Consider the following 27,929-nt stretch of genomic DNA (forward strand, 5'->3'; position numbering starts at 1 on the left):
CGCCAACACTGCCTGCGATAGCTTGCTACGTTTTCCCTGTGCGACACTGGATACCTCCAGGCGTCTAAGCAGCCCGGAAGTGCTACTTAGAAGCCATCGTTTCTCAGCCACCTCTATTCCTTGAAGTTTTTTTATGAGCTATTTCTTGTTCTTTTCCTTCGGATATCTCTTCCCTTCTCTATCTATTCCTTGTCGTTCTTAATTTAAATCAAGCGAAGCCACTCTTCACTGACTTCGATCGCTGGAGAATAAAATGAGGTGCTTAGCTTTGCAATGGGCAAATATTTTGGTAGACAATGAGTTTTTCGAGGCAAGACGTTGTGCTAAGTTGTTACGCAAAAGTACCTAGCACCAAATAGCCCAGAAAAAAGTTTTGATTGAGATTAACACAGCAAAAAGGAGCCTATAATTGTAGCGCACCACGAAAAACGATAAAGCAAAGTCATCGTAACACTTCGAGTGTTCTTTTTTTCCTTTTCTTCTTGCTTTGTTTTCACTATTCTGTTTTTCGCAGCATCGCGTTATTTTCAAATGCACATTCGCTCTAAGTGTTACGTCATCGAGCAACTAAGGACGGAAATCGTAGTACTCTGCACGAAAGTGAGGAATACGTTTTCTTGCTTCCAAGTTCTCTTTTTTAGCGTTACCTGACTTTTCCTAGCTGCATCTCGAAGAAAACAGCTTAACTGAGGTCGACACGCATAGGGAACATGGGGACCCCTGTCTCCTGACCATCCGTTAAAATTGGCTTCCGTCCGTACGAACTGCAGTGCGATGTTGCTAAACCTGTTTTCTTGCACAAAGTGCAGCACAAAGAGATAAAAAAGAAGAAAAAAGACAAAGCGCGAAGGCAAATCTCTCACCGTTGGTATGCGCCATTTCAACAACGGCAATCGACTTTACATCCAATTGGCTGTCCCGTAGTAGGGAACCGGGATGTGGGAAGCAGCAGTGAAGGGGGAAAGAAGGAAAGCATACCGTGTTCCTGGATAACTATTAATAAAAAGAAAAGTGCAATATGATCTGCAGTCCTAAACGACTATCGGTGGCTATATAAGTAAAACTTACAGCTTTTATGTAATTAAGCACTGCTTCTCTGGTTTACTTTGGACCAGAGCGATGGATAAATGGCGACGCCAGGCGCCCGAATTTTGGCTCGCTTCATATCACGGAAGTGTCTGTGCGTGTAAAGCAATTTCACGGTTATTTGAAGCTAGCCATAGGAGACGAAAAGAAAAATATATTGCCTTCTTTATCACTGCGGCTTGCGCAATTCATTGCCGAAAGGTTCCTGCCGATGGAGGCTGTTTTGCACGGGCGTGTGTATTACAGCGACAGCTGTCATACCACCGTTCCTCGGTTTCGCGTCATAGTGTTATATCGTAGTCTGTCGTAGACGTCGCCGCAACCGGTGGATGCGTTGGCATGGGTCAAACTGGGAGGCTGCTAACAGTGCAAGGAGGATACTATGACGTGAGGGGAGAAATGAGTAACTGGTGGGTGGTTACCGAGGAGAGAGGAGGATTACGGAGATCAGGGATATCCCTTACCGGAGGATGGTTACGATGAAAGGAGGAAGGTGTGACGAAGGCGCAAGAAGGTGCAACTGGTCCGCGGTTGCCACGGAAACCCCGCGGAGAGTATTTACCCTGGAAGGACGAGGAGGGTAACCATGGAAGGAATATTTATGGTGAGAGCGTAGGAAGGCGAAGCCAGAGAATGGTTACAACTGTAATCGTCCGGAAGGTGGTTATAGTGGAAGGAGATGGTATGTCGGAAGCGGAGATATCCCCAACCTGAACATGACTGCCGTGCAAGGAGGAGGTTATGGCGAGAGTGTGAGAACGCGCTACTGGTACCTGGTTGCCATAGGAACCCAGCGGAGGGTAGTTACCCTAGAAGAAGAAGGTGGGTTGCCGTGGAAGGAAAGTATGGCGAAAGGAAGAGGGTGTGGCAAGAGTGTAGGAAGGCGTACCATGGTAACTATCCGAAATGGGGTTACCGTGGACGGCAGAGGAATGGTACGGCGAGAGCGTAGGTACGTAGCACTGTCAATTTGAGGCAGGTGCTGTGAAATGCGCCGTCAGAGGCGAGGATTATCTGTGGAGCTGGGCTTCTGGAGCGGCGGACTGGAGAGCAGACCTAGATGAGAAATGACTATGCGTGGAAAACTAAAAATAGCTTCCCATAACAACAGAGATGTTAGGTCGTTCTCATATTCTCTACCGCAACATATCGTAAAGTACAAATACCTAAGCAGCCATTGCTGACTCTGGCCTTTACCTGTGGCAACCGCCCAGTAATTATTTTTTGTCAAAGTGAACACCCAAGCGAACAGCCAAATGAACAGCCAAAGTGAACAGCCAAGTACCTGCTACGCCGGAGCGGCTGCTGTGTTTAGTTAGAGCTTAAGTTAGCGTGGTCGATTCTCGACCACGGCGGTCACGTTTCTATGGAGGCGTGGTGCGAAAACTCTGCAGTAATTGTCACCTCTCGGCGCCTATGGTCGTCCAGGTCGCAATAAAAGCGATGAAAAGTTGCTACAATTCGCCCGTCAAGCGGGACTGCTAGACGAACCAAAAGGCCATTTCCCAATGCATGCAACGCAAACGAAAAATTATAAAGGAAGCATCAAAGATTAGACTAAAACATAAATTTCCCAGTGCATGAACAGTACATCTGCATTGTTGGAGCGCTGGAAATGTCTCTCGTTTCCAAAATGTTAGCGCAAGACGAAGATGAGCAACCCGCATTGTTTCAGCTATTAACGATGTATCATTTTTTTTTTAACGTAGTGGCGTAGGTTTTCGTACGGAACTTGACAATGTGGTTGCCAATATGACATTTAAAGTATAATAATGCGCAATTGCCTCCCTCAGTTAGTCGTCCATAATCGTCATTTTTGAAGGAGAAACATGAAATAAACCACATCTGTATCTTTGACCTGTGGAGCGAAAAAAGAACGGTTCTCAAGAGCGCCTGAAGTTTTAAGGCTGCCTCTAACCACATTTCACTTCTTAGCTTGCGTTTATGTTTCTGCAAGCACGCATTCATGCCCATGAACAATCCGGTTTTATATCAACTACTTTTATTATGTGGGTTTTCACACATTAAAGCAGTGATCACATAATACGACAAAAAGCAGAAAGTTAATTTTGTAGCAAGTGATATCCACACTACGAGACACGTGCGTTCGCAAGGAACGTAACTCTAAAGGCACTACAGCATGGCCGGCAAGCCTATGAAACAAATAAATCTACCAGGAAAGAAAAATATTCATTTTTTTTAGCAACGACAGCAGTCAAAATGACAGCCAGAGCATAGTGCATGACCTCATACCCGTTCGCATGTACTTTGGCGTTTTAATAGGAGCTGGTAAATTGTCGTTTTTGGTAGACAATGTTGAGCCACGGATCATATGCAGTCATTTTGAAGGCGCTAATTCAAAGAACAGCAGCCCGTCGTACGTAAACGACGGTAGCGACAAGTTTACAGTAGGATTCAAACGAAACACTTAAGACGCGAAAGACTTGTACAGCCGCGTTGCCTGAAGCCTTCATGGTTAACATACCCAGCTATTGTGAGCAAAAACATTTTTGAGCAGGAAACCGTTTATAACGCAATTTTTTCATATAATATAAGATTTCGCTATAGCAATCAATATATCAACTGATCCCCCGACGGCGTTCTTGCATCTTTATTCTTTCAATTAGCGTTTTTTTGCTAACTTCAAAAGCGTTCCCCCTTGGTTGTCTATGGCAGACTCAACCGTTCGATGCGATCGATGGAATACTGTAAAAGAAAGATTTTCCTACATATCAGAACAATAGGCCATTACCTTGAATATTTCCATAACAGTGCCTTACAATTTCCCAGCTTTCAAAACTTTTGCCCTGGAATGTTGGACACGCACTAGCGATTGCGAGGCACTGCTCAGTACAGCATGCTGAAAAAGCAGTGCAGAATAAATTTACTCGTAGGCGTAGTATAATTCATCTCCATCATAGTCGTAAGGAACAAATATGTAGATTAGCCATTCAGCGTGGTCTTGTCCTTTTCGCGCACCTTTGTGGCTCACAACCAGTTCGCTATAGTCGACGCCGCTTATAACTGTCGCAGTTACAACGAGCGCTCACTTATTACTAACGGGGACGATGCTACTGTCAATATGTATATAAAGGCAGACTTTTCGCTCGGCTCGGAACCACCGTACTAGTGCCACGTAGAAGGCGACGATGAGCGGGCAGTTCCGCGAGACGCTTGGGTTCAGCCACAGGTCTGTTTGCGACGCTGTTCAAAATCCTTGCTGGAATCGCATCGACTGCCTTGCTAAAGGTTACAGTATTTTTTTTATGCTTTATTTCATTTGGAATTAATCACTTTTTCTCTTTCTCTCTCTCTTCAATCCAAACTCATATCTTTTTTCACTCCCTGCCCTCCTTATGGTAGACTCCCCCTGTGTTACTCTCCCGTGTGCTTTTCTTTTGCCTTTAGTATGTACAGGTGAATAGCAATCTTTGCCCCGCGATTCTTGGTCGATCTCCCAGTGTGGGTAAGTGCCATCTTTTGAAAGGCTAACAACAGCAACAACAACAACAACAGCGAGAGCTCGCGCTAGGCCAACTGCGAACAAACAACGGAACAGGCAACGAACGATTTCTCTCGGGCGTGGTACCTATCGGATTAGTGCTTACCCACTAAGAACGAGGCACTGAAACTGCAGTGAAACGCTGGCTAAGCGCGACCCTTCGGGCTATAAGGTGAATCAGAGAGTGTGTCTGTGTCGGCTGGGAAAAGCGGTGGGGTGGAAACAGAAACATGGTGGGAGTGAGAATGGGGAGAGCTTTGAAACAGAAATAGCTTTGAAATAGCTTTGACGCTGTTAATATACCCTCCTCCTTCAATGGCAACCGTCCTCCGAGTGGCGATTCCTCCGCTCTCGCCACATCCTCCTGCATCCTCAGCAACCAACTACCGGACTGTTTCCGAGGTGACCACCCTTTGGTACGCCTTCGTGCGCCCTCGCCGCAGCCTCCTCCTTCAATAGAGTAACTATCCTCTGGGTAGATTTAGGGGCAACAACCACCCGCTTGCGCCTTCTCATCGTGTTATCCCAATCAGAATTTTTGTGGCCAGCGCCGGCCACCCGGCGTTGGCCACAAAAATTCTGATTGGCATAACACAATGAGAAGGCGCAAGCGGGTGGTTGTTGCCCCTAAACCACACACACAACCACACACAACACAACAAACATACAAAACACACAACACACATAACACACACCACACAAAACACACACAACACAACACAAAGCACGCACAACACAAAACACCAACAACACAAAACACACACCACACAACAAACACACAACAAAACAAACACACACAACACAACAAACACAACGAACACACACAACAAAACAAACACACACACACGCACAGACACACACACAACACACACACAACGCGCGCACATACACACACACACAACGCGCTCCCATACACACACACACGCACACGCACACACATGCACACACACAACTCACGCACACACGAACACACGCGCACACGCACATGCACACACGCACACAAAAAATGCCCATGCAATGCAGGAGCTTCAGCAAGGGGCGCAATCTATACGCAACAAGATTCGATTTTGTTTTGAACAACCTTCCTCCTTACCTGCTGTTAATAAGCCGCGGCCTTAAATGCGAGCAGTCGAATGAGAGTATGTACACAAAGAAGGCTAGGAACTCTTAGGGTACGTGGCAGGCAAAGGTTAAATAAAAGAATGGAGCACCCAGAGCGTGACTCTGGCTGTTTGGACCCTTCTCGCTTTGCGTTAACTGATGCTCATTTCTACTGCGTAGCCTCACCATCCTCCCTACCTTTCAGCACGTGCATTCTTCCAGAGGAGTGGAGAGAGCTTCGAAGTCGAAATGTACCTTGAATTAAATGGCGTGCTTAAATTCTGTCTTTTTTTTCCGGTTTTACAGCGCGTGTGGTAGCCCTACTAATGGCGAGAACTTTTGCGAACGATTTAGTGGCTCCACAAATAATAGCAGTAAAGAGTAAGGGAAAAAAAAAACGAAGAACATTTCACCGCAGTTCAAGGAAACTTATGAAAGTGTCTGACAAGGGCAAGATTCACACCGGAAGGTGTAAAAGAACGAAGCAGCATTAACGGGAGAGTCAGTTTCATGGTGTCATCTACCTCTTCTTTCTTTTTTTCTTCTTTCTTCTTCTTTCTTTTCATTCGGGGCAGTGTTAATTCAGCGCACCCATTTGGCTGTCCCAGAGCAAGGAACACGAGTAAGAAATATTGTTCAGGCAGTAAAAAAAGGCACGATGGAGACCGGCTGTGTAGGTTTCGAAACGACTTTATGTTTCGTGGTAGCTTGAAGCAAAACAGAAAGCGATAAAGAAAGAAAAACGGCTCGACAGAGCGCAAGCATCGCTGTTCAGAGAGGTGGGTAGGAAAGACCGAGATGCAGCAAAGTGTAAATGAATGCTCGCTGCGCAAAGCTACACGCGCACAATTTGACTTTCAGAGCGGCGAATGAAGCCAGTGCGTTTTGTGCTCCCATTCTCTTCCGCACTCCGTAGTGCAGGTGCAAATGCTCCATTCTGAACAAGACGCGCCCGGCTGAATCGTTCTTTTTGCGCACGTATGTAATCTTTCAGCACTCCACTCCTTTATATTCTCTCTCTTTCTTTTTTGTTTTTTAAAAGTCGTTCAAGCGAAAGGCAGCGGCGCACGAATCCTGCATGTAAAATTCCCGGATCCGTGTCGAAACTACGCCTCAAGGGTTGTCTACCAGCAAACACGCGATAGCAACTTCGTTTCGAAAACTCGTGTGCATACGTGAATTTCAGCTTGGGCTGGGGAGACAGCTGGTTTGCCTCGGGGCGTCGCTTGCAGCGATGGTGAGCGTGAAGAGATTCACCGCTCGTCGGCGCTGCACGAAATACTATGAAATGCCTTCTTCGCTCTGTGCTTTCGAAGTGCTGCTCACTTCACGCAATGCTGTTCTCCGCTCAGCTCTCTACAGTTCTTTTCGTTTTCCCAACTGTGAATGTCTTTTCGTTTTATCGCAAGCACAATTTCAGGCAGTTTATGACTGATTTTAACCTGTATCACTTTGATTTGATCTGCTGAGTCGGTGCGCGAAGAAGGGTAAATAAAGAATGAATAATGAATACCGTCTTTGTTATTGCCTATTGTAGACAAGGTTCCGTTTCGATGCAAGCCGAAAGAAACATTATTGCATGTCTCTAGTGGGCCCGTGAAAAGCATATCGATGTAGAGTGCGCTCCATGGATTTTTTTTTTTAAGCAAATCGTAGATGACAGTAACTGTCTCACTATACCCACGTTTCCAGACGTGAGCAGGAGTCGCTTTTGTGTAGAGGAGCAGAGCAGAGCAGAGCAAGAAATATACAAAGTACTAGTTCGGATGGGTGAGCTGCAAAGATAACAGCGGACTACTTCAGGAACCTGCACTTAGATAACAATGTTTTCCTGGTAATGAACTCAGAAGAATTACTGCGTCTTATTGATAACCAGGGTAAGAAACGGGTAATGGCAGGAGCACATAACTCTTATCAATAAAAAGCAAAAATAATTATGCAGAGTTTGAAGGGTCATCAAGAATTCATGAGCGAAAATAAAGTTATGAAAGTAGTTTAGGCTTTTAGGTTTCGACCCAGATAACAACGGGGGATTCAGAGCACGAGAGATATATCAGCGTGGTGAAACAATGGGCTATCACTCTCGTGATGTGCTGAGCACACTACCCGCACTCTTGGTAAAAAATAAATAACAATAAAAATGGTGCAGTGAGCGATAATGACTTCAAAAACTCAACTTTAATTATGAACCAACGTGAATTGAGGATATTTTACCTGCATCTTAAGTAATAAAATGTCCGTGGGAAGACATGCACTGCACAGAAAAGACAGCTGGTAACTAGAGTGACAAAGTGACAAAGGGGATATGAGCGGATTCGAAACGTAGTGGTGAGAGTCGAGGTTAGATGTTGCACGAAATATGAATAACTTCATGCTACGAGAAGACGCATTTGTTGGCAATGAGCTCTATTTGTAGAAACGATGTCAGAGATGGTGATAGAAGAATTACGCAGGCCTGTTGGACAGAAATTTGAGAAATTTGTGCCATAGCAATGTGAGCAATAGCGGCACGCATGAAGTGAGCTGAAAATAATCAAATTCTTCGGTGATTTCGTGGTGAAATATACAACTACTGTTGGCTTGTATCATAACTATTAAAAAATAATTTTGAATCTAGCTGACGCCGAGTTGGAATAAATATGAAAGCTCTGTATCTGATTAGAAACGGCGGAAGAAAATAACTTCAGTCGAGTGGGATACGCATTTTCTTTTTTCACCACTGAAAAAAAAGAAAAACAGACGGCTGATAAAAATTAAAACCAACAAATTACGTGCCCGAGCTATGTAAACGAGCCCTCGCAGAAAATTTGACAGTGAGGAAGCGAGGTTGTCAATGCGCTGATGTGCTCCACGATGGGCTGGATTGATCGATGTTGCATAAAATGGCTTGGATCCTATTTTGGATGCGCTTGAATTTTTTCCCACCACCAATGATTTAGCTTGTGCACTGCAATAAAGATTTTATTATTGCTTGCTTTTATCCCGACTCTGAGTGCTAACTCTCAAAAGTAGGGTTTTATAGTTTATTTTGTAGATTGTGGTGACAGTGCGTGAAGACAAAATGCCAATATTTTTTCTTTAGGTCTCTTGCTTACAGGGGTATGTTAGTGATTTTTTCCGTTCTGAATAAGACTAAAAGTGCGTACATACCTACGGGGAAGACATATACGCCCTAGTTGAAGACGCAAAGCTTAATTTGTTAGGCCGCCGCTGGTTCTGTAACCTCTTTTGTGTCCTCAGTAATTTGTGAATGGGAGGTGCCTCGTAGCCTCGAAAGCTATGCAACAGGGGCCTATCTTGTATAGGAAAAGCAGGCTGAATTCTTTGGACTATTTTTAAAAAGATGGACAATGTTCATTCTGCCCCTTTAAAGAACGCTTTACTCTTCAAAGAAATGTTTGGGGCAAAGAAGTGATTTAGAAGATTCCGCTGACCTATGGAAAATTTTACATAGTTGAGACGGGGGACTGTGTGAACGAGAAGTTGCGCAAGCACAGAACAAAAGTCGGCGCTGGTGAAGATGGCAATCTTGCTCTGCATAACAGTAGATGTCCCGGCAAATGTTCTCCACGTTTCGCTGATTTCACCATTCTGGGCTTTGGAAAAACTCGGAAGGCTCATGAAATCTTTGAGGCCTTTCAAATTGCTAAACATGGTGATGCTTGCGTAAGTTCACCATAGATAGCGCTGACGACCAAAGAATTTGATTATTTGAATGACCATGTTTGATTGTCGGTATTGCCTTGGCGCATTCGTGATGATTACCTGGCGGTCTGTACTCAATGAAGAATTTAGTTGTTAGTCCAGCCTATGTCCTGTGTTGTTCTCTCATTGTGCGTTCGTCTTTTTTGGCTGGTTTTTCTCCTTTGACAAGCCGAACCGCCGCAAAAATAAACCTTCATTGCTAGCGATCGTATATTCTTTTTGAAGCGATAGCTTCACTACCAGAGGTCTCGGGCTGAGATCGCCGTGCGTTGCCGGTGACCTTCAAAGCTCAGCCAAGGTCAAAGAGTTTGCAGACCCGGTGGATGGTCAATGGTGAGATCAATGGTCGAGAAATTAGGCAGGTCAAGGGTCAAGTTCAAGGTCATTTAAAGGTCAAGTCATAGTAACGCCGGAGAAGTCAAGGTCAACCTAATTTTGGTCACGTGATCGACTTTGGGCTCGCCGAGGAACTTAAACACGGCGTTAACGTGATAGGGCGTGACGTCACGCATATTTAACCGAGTATATGACAGAAGAAGCGCTGGCACGCATAGGAATAATTCGGCATGCAGTGTTCTAGTGCTAGGCCGTGACGTCACGGCCTCCTAAACCGAGTACATAACGGAAGTAGCCCCGGGGCGCCTGGCACGAAGTGCACATGCGGTGTTCGCGTCCTGGGCCGCGACGTCGCGGCCTCCTAAACAGAGCACATAACGGAAGTAGCCCCGGGGCGCCTGGCACGAAGTGCACAAGTGGTGTTCACGTCCTAGCCGTGACGTCATGGCCTCCCAAACCGAGTACATAACAGAAGTAGCCCCGGGGCGCCTGGCACGAAGGGCACATGCGGTGTTCGCGTCCTGGGCCGCGACGTCGCGGCCTCCTAAACAGAGCACATAACGGAAGTAGCCCCGGGGCGCCTGGCACGAAGTGCACATGCGGTGTTCGCGTCCTGGGCCGCGACGTCGCGGCCTCCTAAACAGAGCACATAACGGAAGTAGCCCCGGGGCGCCTGGCACGAAGGGCACATGCGGTGTTCGCGTCCTGGGCCGCGACGTCGCGGCCTCCTAAACAGAGCACATAACGGAAGTAGCCCCGGGGCGCCTGGCACGAAGTGCACATGCGGTGTTCGCGTCCTGGGCCGCGACGTCGCGGCCTCCTAAACAGAGCACATAACGGAAGTAGCCCCGGGGCGCCTGGCACGAAGTGCACAAGTGGTGTTCACGTCCTAGCCGTGACGTCATGGCCTCCCAAACCGAGTACATAACAGAAGTAGCCCCGGGGCGCCTGGCACGAAGGGCACATGCGGTGTTCACGTCCTGGGCCGTGACGTCACGGCCTCCTAAACCGAGTACATAACGGAAGTAGCCCCGGGGCGCCTGGCACGAAGTGCACATGCGGTGTTCACATCCTATGCCGTGACATGATCGTAAACCTTCCGCTTCTTACTCGGTTTAACCAAAGGTAAAGGACCGTTAACTTTTAATATTTTGAGACAGCGTTAATGCGTAAATTCTTTTTTTCTGAGGAAATTGAAAAGTACTACAAGAGAACGCTTGCAGAATTCGCGCTTCTCGCGTTGATATTTAAAAAAAAAACCTCCTGTCACGTGATTACGCGCCTAAACTAAAGAAACTTTTTTTTTTCTCGCCAGCATGCGACCAAATGTTATGTCAAGCTTATTAGTCTCTGCAGGATTTTGCTGAACAGTGAGCACATTTTTCATTCCGGTTACGTTCATAATAAACCTCAAACTGCCCAGAACTGTTCTCGCGCTCGCAACTTAAGCAGCTCCTGTTAAAGTTGCTGATTTATTAATTTGTGAAACTTGAGGTCACTAAGGGAAGGTGCGAGAATGTGCATCTTCAGTTGGAATGAAATCGGACTTGCAGGTATATCCATGCGATCTCTGGATTATAGTAATAAATTTTGCGCAGTAGGATAATCCATAATAACTGCTAAGAAAAAACCTTCAAATAAAGTATGGTAATTTCTTTGCTGTGGAGCATATTTCAAATGCGCCTCTATAATGGGAACTGCCTTAGAGGCCACGTATTTTTTTAATAGATCATAAGTGTTCACTACTTCTTCCCCTTCTTCACCTTATTGCAGGCTTGCATAACTACTATGGAAAACCAAGTTTCTGGCCCACTCCGCTACCTATAGAGTGTCCAATATGCATGGTTATCTATACAGCGCATGGTTTTAAAAGCATGGGTGTTATTCAGCCTACACAGCCTTAAATGGAGAGTCCGTTATAAGTGGTTATGCTGAACGTATACGCCTAGAAAAACATACTAGTTATTTATTATTATTCAGATATGCAGTTTATCGTTTTAAAGAGCAGATCTCTATCGTTATCGGCCCTTTATCGTAATAAAGTTCGCAGGCGGGACGGAGGAATATGCGCGGACATGGAACCGAGCAGTGCATCTTATGCATTATCAGCACATCATGTGTGAGACATCAATATGGAGACCTGTTAGTGAAATTAAAGCGCATGTAATCATCAATTTTCGAATTAATTCCCAATTTTTGTAATGGAGCAGGAACACGTGCATTTTATACCTGCTTCGTGCTGGCGTACCCTGCACACTAAAGTCGATTTCGCAAATTGAGCATCATGATCGCAACTGCGTAATCTGCTGGAATTGCAGCACAGAAAAACAAAAGAATTAAATGAAGTCTATTCATCTCCCGTGTTTTGAAACAAACCGTGTGTGTTCGCGAGCAACGAACGCACCACTCAAAACACTTTGCGAGCTATAGAGGTGAACCCTTCCTCCGCGTAGGCTGAATAGTCGGTCGCCGTTGGAGCAGCACGACAGTCGAACAGCATTTTCCCGAGACCGGCACGGCACCGCATTTCGCCCACGGGAAAACGATGGGCTCTGTGCATTTGAAGCGATACCGGTTTCGGCAATCACCGGGAGCTATTCCAGCTTCCTTTTTTTACGACTGTTGTCTCTTCCCGCGTTCTCCCTTTCGAAAGTCCTCTTCAGCAGCAGGGGCTCCACCAAACTACCCCCAGTGAAAGCAGTCTATTCGATGTCTCGTTCTGCATACCTCCTCCTTCTTCCTTTCTCTCAACCCTCTCATCCTTGCACCTCTCTCTAGCGATGCGCGCCCACACACGAGCAACAGCTTGAACGATCGAGGTGCAACACGTTTGTTCAAGCAACGGTGGGCCGGCTCTGCGGAGCCGCTTTAATTATGCACCACCATGATTGCTCCGCGCTTGCAGTGGCAAATAGGTAGCGCCGGCAAACGGGCCGACACAAGAGAGAAGGCAAAGAGGCGGTACTGCTCGGGAAGTAGGCTGTTGAGACAACAACGCTCGCAGGGACACCCTTGACTGTTCGCTTCAGTTTACAACGCAAATGCCGCTCGTAGCTTCATTGCCGTCGTTGCTTTTGTGTGTCAAAATCCCCGGAGTCTATTCTTTCTTGACTGTTTGCTTGCGCTGCCTTACGTCTAGCTGCCGTTTTTCCTTCTATCTATTTAAAGGGGTACCGCGCGGATCTTTGTATAGGCGGTTGTGATGCGTGCATGCCCTACTTCGCTTCCTAACGACGTCTCCCTTAAGTGACAGGTTGTGACAGGGTCGCACGTTTCTTGCGTCTGTGTTTCGCGCTCTGCCTCCATGTGCTGTCTCTTCTACATTTGTGTTCCTCCTTTTTATTCATGCCCTGTAGGATAAAATTCCAGAAAGCACCTCTACCTGCCTCCTTGTTTCCTTTTCTCTCTCTCTCTCTCTCTCTCTCTCTCTCTCAACTTTTGTTTTCTTGAAGGTGTTTTTAACAGAGAGAGATGCTTTGCGATAATCAAGTGAAAAAAGGCCCTTCAGTTGCCTAAAGGAATGCTCTGTTTTTACGCGAGCGAACGTTTGTTCATCACTGATACTCTCGAGCTTCTTTACTTTTATTGTTAATGAAAAAAAATGCGCCGTCGCGTCTTCTGTCATGTATGAGCGCAGAATAACTTTATTTGCTGCACACTTCCTAGTTTGTCCTTTTTGAGTATATTTATTAATGTTCCGGCGATGATTATGTGAAATGCCGCTGATGGAAAGAAGCCATGGACCGAAGCTGAGAGTGGGACCCTGATAGTGGGGCTTATCGCAAACTGTTGTGTGGAGAGAATAGGCGAACGCCATCAAGCACCGCCTCCAAATATGTCTCACACAAGGAACCGAAAACGGCCGAGCGCCTGCCTTAGGCAGCATTAAAAGCTGAACGGCGTGTTTAACAGCGTACACTCTCAGAAACATTTGGTCACGTAGTGCGCAAGGCGCTTCACTGCGCACACAACCTCGACCAAGGGCTTATGGTACACACCAATAATTTCTCTTCTCATGCTGCATTTCTTTTCCGTTCAAAGTTTTCGCGTCCGTATACAAAACTATTAAAGTAGTAAAGTATTTCACCCTCACCTTCTCAAAGCTACATTATCTCTCTTCTATTTAGGTTAAACGATACAGGCTTTCCCTGTGACCCATGCAACTCTCAAGGCGGCGCAAACCTTGTTTGAGACAACTCCAAACTGTGAAAAAAGATAAGCTTCACTGAACTGTATTCAATCTCTTTCTTCTCGATAGCGAGTCTATAGCGCCACTCAGTTCATAGTTTCGTCTGCAACCTCAGTAAAACTTGCCTTTTGTGTAAAGTAAAGGACAGACACAGATGTCGGACTTTTCAGTGGAGCCGGTTCTGGCGTTATGAAGTTCGGAAGAGTGCATATGACGGCTTATTATCGTGTCCATAACTTTCGAAGCTGAGAATCCCCAAAGTACATCCACTATATGGCAGAGCGCCGTCTCTGACCTCTGTATGTAGTTTACTTTCCATATATACTTTTGCTTCGAATATTTTAGACCAGTGATTAGGCACATCACGCTTTTGATCACTTATCGTTGTCAGGACGATGCAGCATCAAAAACACAAAGGTTTAAAACAATAGGGTTCATAAGGCTGTGAGCAATTCAATTTCAAATAAATACGATGCATCGCACACCTAAAATGTTCTCCTTCAGCTTCGCCTGACACATGCTAAGCAGGAGGGATTGGATTTTTTCAATTATACAGAGCCTTTGACGTTTCATGAATGAAGTATCTGTGAGGCTCGCCTGGGTGGGAGGGGGGGGGGGGAGCACTGCCGAAGCAGGCAAGATAAGAAGTGGCTGGAAAGTCCGACAACGTACTTCAGATAAGCCCAACCCATGAAATTGAATCGGAACTCAAGCCCAACTTTAAAACGAGAGTTTGCGCCACCCTTCAGAGAAAGTGTGGTGCGAAAGAAATGACCCTCAGGTTGGTTCAGTGCTTGAGGAGGATTTTTGCTTGTGTTCGCGGACACATGCAGGAGCTTGGCAACTGCGCCAGACAAGGACATCTCCAGACGCCTGGAGTTGAGACAAGGTCGACCGCCGCGCGAAGAAGACAGACTCTTGTATTTTAAGTCCGGCCTATGTCTGCTTCAGTAAGAAATAAGCAGCACATACGACGCGAAACATGAGCCCATCATCAAAACGAAGGGACCCGGTTCTTTTGGGCGCCTCAGAGCTTGAGAACATTGGAGCAATGCAGTCTAAGATAAGATAGCTGAAAAGTGGAAATGGGGTTCCGCCTTAGAGCTCTTAGGGGCCTTAATAAAAAGTCGCGTGTGATATATTTATTTTTCTCTAAATTCACTTGCTTGCTTTTGTTAACATAGTATGCACGTCACTGTTGATTAGGATGAAAATTTTAGCACACAGTGCCCTATTGAATAAGCTCGTTGATAATTTTCCAAAGATTAGCTGACTGCTCTTTCTTTGTCACTTCATCATTTCATGCAAAACCAGCTTGTTATTGAAGTGCGTCGTGTAGACTTTCTTCAAACTACACCTATCTTCCTTGATGTTAGCGCCAACTCTTAAAGTTGTCAGCAATTTAGTGCCATGAAATAGAATTTCTCAAGCACCTACTCGCCCCTAATTAAATGCTCCTTTGCTGCAAGTTGTTTCGTCTATTTCATGTCTGTTTTTCTTCCTTCTAACCTTAGAGCCCTTGCTCGTTCTGTTTACTGCAACAATGTCTTGGACGTGCTAGTGGCGGCCACGCAAGAATTTTTTTCCCCTTTGATACGAAGCTCACCGAAAAAAAAACTTGTACGGTAACTTAATTTAACATTCGTAAAAAGTAACAAATGCAGCGCATTTGAAATAAAAGAAAAGTAAACATTAATAACATTAGTATTTCCATCATATTGTTTTACAACGCTGTTTGAAATAAATTTGCAGAAAATACATGCATTACTTTTCTAAAAATATTACTATGAAATCCGAAACAGCAAACAAAAACGATTAGCTGGGTGTCGCCACCGCTTCAAAGGTATTCATGAAGCCAAGCAAGACTACGGCAGAAAAGCGAGAACTTAGCTGTCCTCTCCGAGCGAAAACATGCGCTCAAAATCTGCGTTATTAAGAAATCTCAGTGGCATATGTAAATTAGAGAGGAGACATAAAACAAATAGCAATAGCGAAACTCATGTTCACTGCAAGTGCTCGGCAAGGCTTAATTAAAACCAGGACCTCAAGTAGACTGCATTCGCACTCTCGCCTGACAGGTTACCTGAGGCGTACTGCTGATAGAGGCGGCATAAATATAGCTTTGAGCTCTCCTTGGATCAATAATTTTCGCCAGCAAGCAGCCTGTGTGCGAGGTCATTACGGAATTTTTTTTTCTATTCGAGCTGTTTGCCATTAGGCATAATGAAAAAGGGAAACAAAGTTATGAAAGGGAGTGTAAACAAGCCTCGCTTAAAAAGCGGCAAAAGTTCGCGATAAAGCGATTATCTTGAGTCCACTTGCGATAGTCGTCTGCAACGTCCCATCGCAAGCCAACCTTTCGTAGGAAGCGTCGTCTCACGGAAGCTGTAGCCGGGCAAGTCCACAGCAAGTGTTTTTATGCGAAGCATACTACTTTAGCTACCACTTCAGCCCTTCACCGTGGTTATGCGCCTCCAAATCACGTGATACATGACGTCACACCACGTGACACGATGACGTCACGACAGTAGAGAAACGGGGACCCACCTCGCGCCGTCGCTGTGGTTGTGCGCCTCCAAATCACGTGATACATGACGTCACACCACGTGACACGATGACGTCACGACACTGGAGAAACGGGGGCCCACCTCGCGCCGTCGCTGTGGTTGTGCGCCTCCAAATCACGTGATACATGACGTCACACCACGTGACACGATGATGCCACACCACGTGACACGATGACGTCACGGCAGTGGAGAAACGGGGGCCCACCTCGCGCCGTCGCTGTGCGCCTCCAAATCACGTGATACATGACGTCACACCACGTGGCACGATGACGTCACGACAGTGGAGAAACGGGGGCCCACCTTGCGCCGTCGCTGTGGTTGTGCGCCTTCAAATTACGCGACACGATGATGCTTCGCATTCTCCAGGCTTAACCAAGTTAAGCCTCAGCCATTTTTCGTCACACTGGTCTGGCGCAGCACCACAATGGGGACACTTGTCAGTCACTTCATAACGTTTGTCACGCCACCGATGACGCACAGAAGGAGTCAGAGCCGCTCCTGCCCGAATCCGGCGCACAGATACCTCCTCCTTTCGAGTGAGACTCCGGGGGAGAGGGTACGGGATTCTATTTTGTCTTGAGCAGGCTCATCGCTGCACTTTCAAGTTAAGTTTATTCCTACAAGTAAGCAATTCATCATTCTCTATCAAAGGTGTGCATTGGTAGCAGCGAGAAAATTAGGCTTTATGCTACTCAGCGTACGCAAGAAGCGACGCCGATATCCGTGAATGATCGCTTATTTGACTCTGTTTCGCAATTCATAAACACATCTGTTCTGCTCACCGCTGCAACAGTTTTAAAGGAGCAGGATAATTTGCTTAGCATTTCGGGCCAAAAACACGCAAATTGTAAAAAAAAAATTCGCCTATGTCTCAAAAATACAGGTGGCACCAAAAGCAGCTGCTTGCATAAAAATGCCGTGAACCCAGATAAAATAAGTGTGAGGGTTTTAAGGAGCGAAGTTTAGTCCCGTCGATTCACAATAATTCTTTTCTAGTTATCCTTCCGGCAGGTAAGCTGTCGTGCCGTGGGAGCACCGGTCCATCATACCGCTGCTTTAAAAGGTGCACTGTAAAACATTCTTAGGAGAATACATAAGCTTCCCAATCACTACATACTCTCCTCACGTGCACCTGAGCCAAATATTGTATTTCTGCACGCAGCACAGGATCCGCAGTCTTGCACGAAAGTTTACGAGTCCTTTCCGGCGACTTTTCATGCTCGCGCCCTCCTCCGTAGCACGCTCCTGCGTAATTTTGTCGAGAGATGACTATTAAGTCACACAGTACCGTGGCCGTTGCCAGTCAGTAGCGTCGCTTCGGCGGGTCAGGTAGCTCCGCCCTTAGGTCATTGCAAGCGCGCGTCGGGGGAGGGGCCGGTGGAGGAGCGCCGACCTTAGAGCGCGAGAAAAGTGTCGAGAAGAGAGAGAAAGGCGTGAAGATGGTGAAACTCAAATCGTGACTACATATGACTCAGCTTCTACAAAACGCTTTTAAGAAACTCTTGCAGAAGGATATTCGTGAAGCTGCGTCCTTTAACAACCCAATACTGCACACCTCTATTGAGAGCCCCTTTCAGAGCCCTTTTAAAGATACATAAAGAAAGCTCTAGAGGCATCCTTGCTGCAAGGCTGCAGTGCCGGTGTGTGGTACGGGGTGCGACCCGGGGTGCGGCCCGGGGTGCGAACGGCAACAAACATACTAGGCTGTTTGTTACCGGCACACCTTGTTGTGAAAGTGTGCATGCTTTGCAGAGAGCCTTACACTTGAATGATGTCATTCCTACCATTCCAATAAAAGGACATTTATTACACATGGTCGAAAAATGTGCCGAAATTACTGCAGCACAACATGCAGGGCTCAGTACACGAGAGTCCTTCCTATTCCGAACTGTAATCTCTACTTTTGGCCAAGTGTTTCAGAATACTTTAAACCGTAGAAGAACACAAACGATGAAATAGTTGTGGTTAACACTCCCCGAAACAGAGACAGGTGAACTCAGGACGGCATGCTTTAGTTAATTTCAGCTTTATTACAGTTCCGGAGCGTTTGAAGCGAGACTTCAACGAAGAATAGTAAAAACTTTTCAGTTTAAGCAATGTGCGGTCTTTTAGAGTTTTGTAGGCAGCACACGTTTAGTTGTGCCAAATAAACTTAGACCTGCTCTTCGTCCTGCATACTTATGTTTCGTTCTTGTCTGTATTTTTTTTATTGCACCATCGGTCAGAGCATTTGTCTGTCAGTCTGTTTGTCTGAAGCCTGCTTTGTGGCAGGCTCACTCGGTGCGCAGATGAGCAGCCTGCCCACCGTGTTAGGTGTCGGCTCAAATAATCCTGGTGGCGGCTCAACATTATCCTCCTCATCAGCCCTCCCAGCCCTCTCCCATATCTCTCCAAATAACTCTGTCCTTTTCCAGCTGCAGCCACCGTATCCCCGCAAACTTCTTAATCTCATCCGCCCACCTAACGTCTTGCAGCCCCCTGCTACGCTTGCCTTCTCTTGAAGGTCACTCCGTTACCCTTAAGGACCAGCGGCTATCTTGCCTTCGCATTACATACCCTGCCCAAGCCCATTTCTTCCTCTTGATTTCGACCAGGATGTCATTGTCTGCGTTTGTTCCCTCACCCACTCTGCCCGCTTGCGGTATTTTAACATTACATCGATCATTTTTCTTTTCTAGCTCTCTGCGTTGTCGTTAACCGATTAGACAAATAGAAAAATCTAATAAGGGATTTTCTTCATGTTTAGCACATTATGATCCCTTATAAAGAAAAAATGATTACCGAAATTTCATCAGGATTGCTTCATTCGTTCCAAAGGTACACAAGTGTACTTTTTATAGTACGCTGGGTCCTCCCCATAGCCCATGTGGCTGCTTCGCTCCACTTCTACTTCGTGGCATGAATATCTTTACTCTGTACATGATTTTTGCGCAGGGTGACATAACACTTCTTGCACGCTTTCATGAATATTTTCTGGCTATACTGGCACCGGAGTTATTCTAATTTACGCGGGAAGCTTTCTCCTTTATAAAGAAGCATCAGACACGATTCAGCCAGAGTGTCTGCGAACCGCTGGTACAAAGAAAATGTAGTCATCAGGCTCGTCTGTAGCAATATGGTAGATTGTTCAGGCGTTCACAACTGTGAACTCGTGTTAATAGCCACTGCCGCTTTTTGTCCCTGATGCTAATGTAGTAGCAGCTGATGGCTTGATCTGAAAGGTCGGCACCTGCCGTACTACTGTAGTGAAAGGAAAAGAGTTTTGGCTTAAAAAAGTCCTTTTTTTCGTGCTCTCTAGGCAACCACCGCTTTACAAAACATGTAGGCTCAATGCTGTTATAGTTGCAGGCCATAGTGACTACACTGCTGTCATTAGACTTCAATAAAAGCACGTAACCAACATTATTGAAGGAAGAATCAATTTTTCCTGGATGCTTCTATTCCGTTGCTTTCTTTGGGCAGAGTGCACACTTCGTAAACCCGTTTCGCGAATGGTTCCTGTAGCCCGAAATTCCTCCCAGTGGAGAGTTTCAAGAATGCCTTGACTGGTGAAAAAATTGCCAAAAAAGATAAAATGGTCACTAAACGTTGAAATCACCTCAGGCCATGACAGGAATACACGCGCTTTCAAAAGTTTGTTTTCTAAACTCAAGGACTTTCCACAGTAGGTGTGAAATGCATAAGAGTAACCTTTTGCTCTGCAGAACATCCAGTTCTTAAAACCAAAACTTTATTATAACCAATTAAAATCCCACCATCGTCATATTCAGGATAACTAGTGACAAGTGAAGCAGTGTCTGAGGCCTCGCTGAGCAAAGTGGTTTTTTTTCGAAAAATTGCAAGGGACCATAAGATCTCTTACCTGGAAGAGATAGGCGCCGTTGTGCACACAAGAAGACCCAGCGTACTATACAAAGTACAGCAGCATATAACTAATCCCAGCACGAAAACTGTCAAAGGTGCGGGACATTCAAAGCATCTATTGTTTTCTTCCGTCTTTCGTGCTGCTCTATACTTGAAACTGGCATAATATGTACGTAAACGCCGCCGCGAGATAGTTATAATCCAGCGACTACCGATGCAGTTCTTGTGAAACAAACATCCTCAAGTTTCACCACGGAAAGATAACATACTGAGGAGAGGAAACGCGCCTTCTTAGTGAAGGGGCGTCGGCCGATCCCCTGGTGACAAAAGCATGACCTACTTGAAAATAAAAATTCAATGTTTCCTGTTGAAATTATAAAAAGTTTAACTGTACTTTTAAAAATACGTAGGACGCTAATGGGTTTTAAGGTAAGCTGAACCTTTTTCGTTGGGCTCCACGTTTCTGCCTCGTTGGTGAGTACTGGTAAGATACAGCTGTTATATATTTTTCTCCTGAGGCAAAGTATACGCACATTAAGTCATGATCGCTCTCCAAACAACTGCCATTCGTGAACACTGGATGTGAAGACCGGAACCATAGTGAAAACCGAAATGTTCGCGCACCTAATTCGCATTTGGCCTAACTACTGTAATCAACCATCGTTTTTGCTTTGTCGCGTATATAGAAGCATGAACACCCATTAGCTAGCCACCAACTTGGACAGCTTTCGATTCTGAATGTGTACCGGTGCAGGGATCGAATACCAACGCGTCAGCGATATTCCTGGCCGCAGGTCTGGCTTTGGATAATGAGAAATGAAAGTACCAGTGCCTGCGAAGGCGTGCCAAGGACTGATCAGTTCAGAAATAAAATGAGCTTGAACATCGAGTCCCACACCAAAAGAGAAATGCAAATGCACCCTTGCTGAAAAATGGTGCCTATTTTCGAAAAGTATGCAAAGACATCTGAAGAAAAAAAAATTTATGCGGGTAACTTATGAGCAACCCGGACTCCCTTGCAAAAAAAAAAAAAAGAAGCCTATAAAGGTAAAAGCGCGGACAGACGAATTTAACGCTCTGTGTACATAACAATCCCAAACGCAGCACGTTGATGTGTTCGTTTTATGCTTCTCTTCTAACGCCCAGTCAATGCTTGTCAAATTTTTTTACGACCGAGATTATTAAGGCGAAAGCCTTATTTGCTCATTAGAAATGAAACCAGACGTGCGGTATAAAGAAAAGTGGTCCACAAAATCCTCAATGAAGTCAACAGCAAAGAACTATTTCCGAAGGTGCGAGGACATAAGCCAAGGACCTTCAGATTGCGAGGCGAGCTTGCATTCTCTAGCCCAAGCAACCTCGTGGCTTTTTGGAGAATAAACGTTAGCCTAATGTATGCATTGCCTTATGAGTGCATACTATAAGTATGTGAGTCATTACAAAGGAAAGAAAAATTATAAATGAAAAAGAAATGCTTTCGCCTCTAAATGCACGTAAATAGTCTGAAGTGTCGTCATTAGTTTTTTACGAATTCATTAAAACGTTTATTACGTTCTAGTCATTTTTTTTCTATTTTTTCTTTTGGAGCGAAGGGAGTAATGCAAGCACGACGCGAGAAAATAAAATTCGGTCCATTGCCTTTTAAATTTTCAGTGAATGCACACCTTTCCGCTCGAGCATACACGCGACCTTGGGTTTTTGGTATCGTCCTAACGTTCTTTCCCTAGTATCTCTGCTGTATTTCTACGCACACCAACACACTCATATTTTGTCTCCTCCGTTTTCGAAACAAATGGTGTTTCTTTCCCTGGCCTACACTTCATACGAAATTTCGCGAATTCAGCTCCTAAGTCGCTTCTCGAATCTTTTCCATAGGAATTTTCCGGGTTTTACTCCTTCTGAATAGTTCTCCTGGGTCCGTATTTTTTCTCGTTACTAATTTGGCGCCCTCGGTGCTCAAAGGAGTACGACCATAGCTGCATAGGTCGTCCACTGGGCCACATGCTCTGAACAGATGCTGATTTACGAGAGCGGCGACCGCACCCCCTATGCGTTCTCTCCCGGACTATTTACGGCAGTATTACGACACGCTCAGTGCCTAGTCGTATACGTCGTCCCCCCAACTACAGGCCAAAGAACCTTGCTTTTTCGTGTTTTCTTCGTTCTTCGTTTTATTTTTCACCTCTTTCATTTGGATATTTCTACTTTTCCAACTCTCTCCATCTCATTTCGCTTGCTCAGGACAAAAGTTTCTCTCAACCCGGGAACAAAAAAAAAGAAAAAACACGCCCTGAATCTTTCCTACTCCAAGCACCGTGAACGTGTTTCCGACACACACGTGCTCGAAAAGGATTTCGCAACTGGAAAAAAAAATGGAAGGGAGAAATCGGTAAAAAAGTACCTTACATTCTTGATGTTTGACCTTATTACCTATACATATTCATTTTTACGAGGCTTTATTGCTTCTTTCCGTTCTCGAGAGAAAAAAAAAATTGCGCATAAAGTCACGCATTTTGAGAAGACACAAAATGCAAATCGCCTTGCCGACCAAGCATTTTTCTCTTTGGGCAAACGATGGCGCTGCCATCTGCAAGCGTCGCTAGGAAGTTTATTTTCTTTACTGGAGTAGAGGCAGCTTCTTTTATTTTTCCTAGAGGACCATGAGACCACTGTCAGGTGCTCAGGCCGAGAATATACGTGACTGCCTTTGTCCTGCCCTTCTGTCGCATCGCATGAGTCAAGTGCTTTCGCTGGTTGCAGGAGGGGCAGCGTCGCAAGAACACGACGACTTTACTTTCCTTGCGACATAGGTGGCGCAAGAGCTCCGCTTGCCGAACAAAGGCGCGCATTCAACCGCGAACTGCGTAGAAGAAGAAACTTAGGAAGGCGAAGAATTTGTTTTCTCAGAGAAAAACGTATCGTGGGCAGAGAAAGTGCACGAATTGAGGTCGCGCCCAAAGTTACACAATATGTTTCAAAGGAAATCGTCGTATTTAAAAACAATACTTTTCACTTTTTATTCCTATCGCGGACCTCATTTCTATACTGCTGAAATAAGTGCCGCAGTAACACCGGGATCCATGAAGGTGTTATGACTTGGCTACTGTCAGTGCAGTAATCTTAACGCCTCTATTGTCATTAGCCCTTTTGCACTGCATAAAGTATGCCGCCATATTCTTTTATTTAATCTCACTTGCCACGTGACCAGCTGAACCAACTCCTAAGCAGTCGCTATCTCTCACCTGTTAGTACGACGCTGTGACCCTACCGGACCCATTTATGATTGATTAATTAGGTAAATTGTATGGCAGCAACCTGGCTCAAGCCGTCCTGCGGAAGAGAACAAAGTAAAAAGAGCATAAACTGTTCTTTGTGCGAGCGTAATGATTTCTGATCAGGCACGACAGCCATCACTCTCAGTCACTAATCACTATCGGCGTTTGACGCGTTCCGCAAAGGAATAATAGCCCGATCCCATTTTCCCCTGTTCGTCGACGCAAGGCTCGCAAATTAGCCTCGTGATTAGATGGCTAGAAAATGTTACTGGTTACCACATGCCTAGATGTGCAACTTCTGATGTCCGAGGAAAGTCATTAATCCCCATTTAAGCACTGCCAGCACGAAATTTGTGCCACGCGAGCGCTAAGCCTGACGCAGCAGCGGTCGTTGATGCGCGTGTGTGGAAACAATGCCGTCACAACGAAACAAACGATGTCACGGCATTAGTGATTCATAGCATTTTCTCGTTAGATATTATGTTTATTTCCTTTTTGGTCGATTTTTCAGCAGAGCGTCTTAGCCAAACTAAATCAAGACGGTTCTAATAACATTTCACTCTACGTTTACGCATTTCGTGTAATTAAAGAGACCTACGAGAAAGACTCAAGCCAAGCTGACGCAACACCACCTAGACGAAGTTCGTCTAGGTGGTGTTGGCTGACGGTAAAGCAAGCAATATTCAACTATAAGTAAGCACCATCACAAAACTGCATGGGTTCAACTCTTTCTTCGAAAGTATACTAGGAAACTTGGGCCTTAGGATACACATTTGTATCGTTTTCCGTATCTGCAATAAGCGTGCCATACGACCGCTTTGCAATAGCGTCTTGCTTTGACGAGAGCATTTGCATGCTCAAGTTTGCATGTTATATTTCAGTACACTTCATTGGAGAACAGTGGGATTCCGCTACATTGAGAAGCCAGCTACTAACAACTCCCAGCAGGACACTTTGTGAAATCAGAATAATGCTCGCGACACTACGAGATCTTTACTGAAATCTGGTTGATTGTGCCTATAAGAATTGTTTAGCCAAAAAAATGGCTGAGGCTTAACTTGGTTAACCCTGGTCAGGTGCGAAGCATATTGATGGCTAGGCTTGTTAATACATGGCTTTCCTTGGTTGAATACTTGATCATTTTAATACAACCACTAGAAGCCTTCGTCGTGGGGGAAGACAACGGCATGGCTACAGCGGAACGCCGACTAACCCCGAGACGCGCGTTGGGTGGGCGCCTGGATTGCCACGGAAGCCGCGTCCGCCTGCCCGGTGGAGCGAGCGTTTCACCTACACCGAGTGTGAACACGCGTTCGAAATGCGCGGGAATGCCGCTCGAGGACATTCCGGTGTCTGGGCGATGGCATCGTTCTCCCTCTCCCAGCGCGTGACGGCGATCTGTCGTGACGTCATGTGTCACGTGGTATGTCACGTGGTGTGTCGTCACTGTACCACGTGGTCTGCACGGCGTTTAACCACAGCGACGGCGCGAGGTGGACCCTCATCTTCCTCTGTCGTGACGTCATGTGTCACGTGGTGTGCACGGCGCGTAACCACGGCGAAGGGCTGTAGTGTACCTCTAGTAATATGCTTCGCATAAAAAATATAATAATTTGTTCACGTATGCTTTCCGAGCGCAAAAAAAAGAGGTGCTGGCAATTTTTCGCGCACACTCTCGGAAGCACACCATACCTGATCCGTAAGCAGAACATAAGAAATTCTTACATCGACCTAAAAACTTTTACATTGTGAGAGTGCAGCTATTTTCTCCGTTCGGACTAATTATGGCATGGAGGCTGCCGAAAATTTCTGCTCTGCGTACAGGCTGCATTCTATTCACGGCGCAATTATGTTTCATGGTAGCATGTTCACCACACTTTGTTCATCTAGCACAGAATTTTCGCCGTGTCAAAATATCCTGAATAAGCGGAAAAAGTGAGGTGATGTCTGGTGTCAGGCGTTCGCGTAAGCAAAATGGATGCGGTCTTGGCCTGCGTTTCGCAAACGGAAACTTCTGCGCTTTCGAATAACCTGCATTTTGGACACAAACACCATCAAAGAAACACATTCTAACACAACAGAAACCACTCATGCCGGTTTCCTTTGAGGTGCACATATGTTAGGTATAATCGCGATAACCATCCTCACAGCTCCTTCGAGGAATCACTGTTCTAAGAACATAACTGGATTACTGTGAGGCTATACTTGAATGCTTCCATGAGGAGTAGTGCCTTGCGTAGGATCTAAAACTTTTTTTTTTGTTGTCTAACTCTGTGAGCAGAGTTCCTAAGATGCTACTTCAGAGGTCCAGACATGCTTATGCTTGCGGCGGTCTCTGCAAGTTAAATAAGCTAGTTTTTTAATGCTTGCTGCTAAAGCCCTGTTTCGAGTATTAGTTTAGTGGGCACCAAAATACATAGGATGTACCATGTCATGAACAACAGTATACAATCATGGTACTTCAAGTACTACTTATTGAATAAAACGTTGCTCTTTTTTGTCTTTTCATCCCAGACTGCAAATGTCAGCACCTAGGAGACGTGATCCTTCACCTAGCCGCACTCCTAGTACTCGGAAATCATGCACTGCGCAGGAGCTCCTATTAGTTAAGAGGTTTTCAGCAAATAAACCGTGTCCTATTGACCTATCTAATACACGGACACCATTTGTTGAGATAGTTAGCAAGCGCGTATTGATATGGGCCTGAACAAACGAGTCGGATCTCAAAGCGGTGGCTCAAGTGGGCAGATGCAACACCAAGACATTGCTGAATAATTAACCGCGCTTGTGCTTTCCCTCTTACATAGGCAAGTTTTTTTTCTGGGCTTTCCCGCCAAGTTTGTTAGGTCGGACGGCAAAGTTTGCGCCGAAGACCAATACTTAACAAACCGTGAGTCACTTACGCTGCCGGATGTTGACGATGAGTTGGTTAATTAACATTTGTCTACGCTTGCACGCTTGGCATTGTAGGGTTGAGCTATGCTTGGTCATAAATGTGGAAATGCAAAAGCTTTTCATCTCCATGCTATAAATGGGAACAAATTATAGTTATCGCCGTGAAAATAGAGGCTAAACAGACAATGTCTCGTCGAAACTTCAGGCAACCTTAATTAGATTTTCGCCTCCCCACTCGACCTTAGTAAACAGAGGAGTAATCTAGCACCCAGCCTACGTTCCGCTCCTATCAAGATTCGTGCGTCGATAGTGCCTCATTTTTTTTTACTCTTCATTACTATAATGACACTGTTTGATTACATTCATGATCAGTGACCAGAACTCTCTTTGTGTTAGTCTTTTTCTATCTCTAGTTTACAGTAGATATTAGAAGTAAGTTACGAGATATTCACTAGACGCCTTGGCATACGCGCTTGCGTACATTTTTAATCTATGTTAATTACAAAGTCATGAGGAAGAATGACACACTTTTTGCATTAACTTGGAAGATAAATCCGTGTTTCTTCTTTAAGCTCTATTTGACACTAATTATTCATTCACTTTTTTCGGTACGCGCTTCACTGAGATCCATTGGGTTTTTGAATGATGGATTACGTCCACAATAAAACAATCATAAAAAGCTCTTGATTGTAGCCACTGAGCGAAATACTAGTTGAATGAAATGTTCACCATACCTTCTAAGAGTGTGTGCCTCACCCACCAAAAGAGCAAATTTTATTTGCGTTTAACGAGAAGTGGCTTTCCTTTCAGATTTTTCATAATTTTTCAGAATGCAACTTGCACATGTTCATTTTGTTTGAGCCGTTCTTACAAGCAGCACATGATGTATTGCAAAAAAGGACAACTAGACGCTAAATATGGCGGCCACTAGTTCCTACGGTTTGATAAAAAATTAAGCTAGAGTTAATAAGCTTACGACAGCATTATTCCTTGAATAGCAATAGCGAGCGACATTGGAGGATGCGCTTTACGTTTAGAGACCAGTGCATATTTTAAACTTTTACAGCAACTGCACTGAAAAAACCAAACTCGCTTCTAAACTTTCCTTTCTGTCGCTACTAAGGAAGCTTTTGAATGACATGTCTGGTTATCTGTAAAATGCGAAACGGTGAACGTCTTTCCGACCAACGAATTTGTACATGTCCTGCTTTGCACTCATTGTAATAGCTAGTTCGCATCACTTTATTTGTTTACATTGTAGCCTCGCTTGAGGCTATAGTAGAAGGAGATAAAAAGGCGAAAACAAGGAGCACCAATCACCAGCATAGGAGGGACTCTAAAAGCACAAGGAAACTTGCTATGACAACATTCCAGGTAGAATTTGAAAATTCTTTCAAAGACAGAGCACA

Source organism: Amblyomma mixtum, chromosome 5, assembly GCF_055824585.1.
Source record: "Amblyomma mixtum isolate Tamu chromosome 5, ASM5582458v1, whole genome shotgun sequence".
Lineage (NCBI taxonomy): Eukaryota > Metazoa > Arthropoda > Arachnida > Ixodida > Ixodidae > Amblyomma > Amblyomma mixtum.